The sequence below is a fragment of the Humulus lupulus genome, chromosome 9 (genome assembly GCF_963169125.1).
Source record: "Humulus lupulus chromosome 9, drHumLupu1.1, whole genome shotgun sequence".
NCBI lineage: Eukaryota > Viridiplantae > Streptophyta > Magnoliopsida > Rosales > Cannabaceae > Humulus > Humulus lupulus.
Window position 1 is genome coordinate 64172002 of NC_084801.1, and position 3565 is coordinate 64175566.

The 3565-nt window shown below is 31.1% G+C and overlaps 1 long non-coding RNA gene across 1 annotated transcript; it reads left to right on the forward strand.

The window, feature by feature from the left end:
* The first annotated feature begins 307 nt into the window (after positions 1–307).
* LOC133802246 (uncharacterized) lies at positions 308–2942 on the forward strand. Its single transcript, XR_009877219.1, has 3 exons — positions 308–392; positions 831–908; positions 2535–2942. It is a non-coding gene; the product is annotated as an uncharacterized LOC133802246 (long non-coding RNA).
* Positions 2943–3565: the final 623 nt, after the last annotated feature.

The window sequence follows — 3565 nt, forward strand, 5'->3', positions numbered from 1 at the left end:
CTGGGATCATCCAAGTATTGATGATGATAACGAGGTTGATGTTGTGCATGATAGCACTTCATAAAATTTTGTACTCACTGTGGAATTAGGAGAGTTGGAGATTATGCATTTGGATCGACCTGGTCACACCAGCATAATTGGAGAAATGTCTCGATTTTTTCTGGATGTGCACTACACCAAATACCCCTTTCCATAACACATGAATATAATACTAATAAAAAAGTATTATATGGGGCAGCTTAATGAAAAAGGGCGGTAATTTGTTTAGTCATCCCGCCACTTATCTTTCTTTTGTTTTTCAAGATTTCCTTCAACATTTCTTCAACAAAGAACAGAGACCCATTTCCTTCAACATTTTGACACAAAGAACTGAGACCCATTTCTTCGGCTTGGTACGGTCTCCGAACTCCTCTCTCTCTCTCTCTCTTTCTCGTCTTTCTCTATCTCTCTGTCAATCCATTTCCAGTCGTTGGGCTTCTCAAATTCGTTCTTCTCTTCAGTCTTGGCAAGCCAGGTAAGTATTTAGTTGTAGATGTTAAATTTATCAGCTTGAATCTCATAGAATCTATAAAATCTGTGGTTTTCAAAATTAATTTTCGATTTTGCAGATTGCTGGGGTTTTTTCAATCTGAGGCCTCAGTCTATCAGTCTCATTTCAAGAAGACCTAAAGCACTCCCTTTCCCATGCTTTGACTTTAAAACGTTTTTGGTTGAGTTTTATGTGTTTTGTCTTTCTGGGATATGATTAGAGTGGAGTTTTATCTTATGGTTAAATTCTTGGCAAAATGCCTCCGTTGTTTTATGTTCATTTTGTTGAAATTTCACTTCAGGGCTTGGTTTGAGGAGCTACGAAAGAAGCGAATGGCAGAGTTGAGGCAGGTTTTAGAGCATTCAGAAGACTCAATAGGGTTTGTCCTTTTTTTTTGTTGCTAACTTTCTATTTCAATCTTGTTAAAATTAAAAGAAATATGTTGACACAAAAAGATGCAATGTGTATATATTCAGTCTCCTTTTGAGCCAAACTTCTCTTAGCACTCATAGCTCGCAAATTACTTATCCTTTTTGGTATTCTGCTTAAACACAGTCTTAGCTATTTTGTCAAAATGAGCTTAAGTGGTAATACTGAGATCTAATCAAGCCTTTAAATAGAAGCATGAATTCTTAATTACCATATAAGAGGATGTGGAACTAGTTTTAGTTGGAAATAGAAAGAGCGTGCCATATAGCACGCTTAAATTCATAGCACATGCCATATGACTTTTAGATAAATTGCATTTACTTGATGATTTTGATGAACAATGTTTTTTGGTGACATGCACTTCTTTAACACAGTGATGATGTTAGCATGAAACATTATTTCGATGGTATAGGCATTTTCAAATGAGTTACTAAATCAAAATATCTAAGCTATTTGTAAACATGTATGTAAGAGATATATGTATACTTGCATTTTATAAATTACAATAACTAAGGTTGCTTCAGACAGTGGTTAGAGAGAGTACTATTTAGACTGATTTAAGCATAACAGTCCAAATAGGATTTTCTTGTGTTTGCATATATTTTTAATTATTTTAAATTATGAAATTTGGTTTATAGAAATACAGATGGAAATGGAAATATAAGTTGAGATTTTTTCCCCTTAATAAAATTGACTATGAACTTATCAAGAAGTTGAGTATCCTAAATGTTATAAATAATTTAAGGTTAAGATTTTAATTTAAAAAATCTAAATAATTTGATCAGAAAAGTACTTCATAACCTTACAAATGTGTGTTCCATATCTTGAGGAGAACTCCTCCCTTTCAACAAAATAGCTTAACTCAAAACTGTACAAAGTTACAAAACTTCAATTTTTTGAAAGAAAGGCCAATCAATAGTATCTTTGGGACTATAACAAAAGTCCAAAAATGGTCTTACCTTCACTTAGCATGGCTGCTGAAATTAGCTTGACTTAGCATGGCATGAAATTTATATATTTAGTCTTTGATTATAAGCCCTGTTTATTTTATAAAACAATATGCACCTTGTTTGAAATTAGCTTGACTTAGCATGGCTTGAAATCATTAGTAGCTAAATTTTGCAAAATAAAATGATTGAAACTTTATTTTTAGCTACCAAAAAATTAGTAGGTAAATGTTTTTTCTTTGCTACCAAAAGAAAATTGGTAGCTAAAATAATAAATTAGCTACTAATAATTTTGGTAGTAGAATTAATTAGCCTTATTATTTTAGAATTAGCAACTAAATTATTTGGCTACCATAATTTAGTAGAGTAGCATTGTTATTAGTATTAAGTTGCTGAAATAATTTTTATTTTAGTATTTTAGTAGCTAAATTTAAGATAGAATGAGCGGAAATGATGGTGATTATGAAAATGATGACTTTTTTGGACATTTGAGTTGGAATATGTTTCTTTATGTTATGTTTGAACCATTAATGAATATAGTTTATGATTTTAAGACTTGTAAGAAGTAATTTCATGAATTTTATGGTTTTATTGTATCATTTAATTTTAATTTTGTATTAATCTTTTAGGTATTGATTATATTCTCTTGGTTGTGGATCGAATTGGCAAGGAGCATTGCAAAGTTAATTAACTTGATTATTAATAGCAAGAGGTACGGAAGTATGTTCTCTTAACTCTTTTATTAATATCATACAAATGTTAGAGGAGTTTGAATATCTTAAATATTCATTCATAGAGAAGTAGGTTCTGAGATTAAAATTGTGTGCTGCGATGATAACGGAAGGTTGAAAACTTGTGTGTCTTAGAGAAGTAGGTTCTGGAAAATTTGTTTGTGTGTTGCGGTGATATAAGGATGAAAACTTATTGTGTGTTGTTTTAATTTTTTTACTTGGTATTGATAGATGGTTAGGTAAGCTTTTATATGGGAAATGATGTCAGATTTTATCTAGAATTATAAGCTAACATCTTCTTACAAATAAATTGTGTTTGCCTGAATTTGTTTGATTATATTGATAGATATCTCGCCTGGGGTGTGAATAAGGGTAGTTTTCATGTCCCCAACCTTAGGGTTTGAATAATAAACCATTATACATATGAGTTGTGATTGGAAAAATGTATAATCTGATAATGCCTCCATGAGTTCTAAGTCAAATATAATTACCCAAAACATCATAAATATAATTACCCAAAACAATAGCTTGGTTTCCCTCCCCTGACATTTGAGTAAGCATTTGATCATTTGAGTAAGCATTTAAATAAATAATTATTTTAAGGACTATGTTTAAGGGCCCTAATACATAGGAAATGTGTACTTTGATCATTTTGACTTATAGATATGGCACAAGAATCAGGTTGTATTTAGTTGAACACACATAATAATCCCATACTAAAGCATACAAGAACTCCAAGTTTCCAAAACATGCCTTCCCATCAAGAGTGACTTCACAAAGAGTTGAACATGAGACCTATTTTATCTATTCTTTTGAAAAAATTATCACACATATTCAACCATCTTTGATATGATTGATATTTAAAAAAGTGTGCCATTAATATCTAGTACAGTAGCTTTCAAATGATTGTAAAATTGCAAGCAAAGATG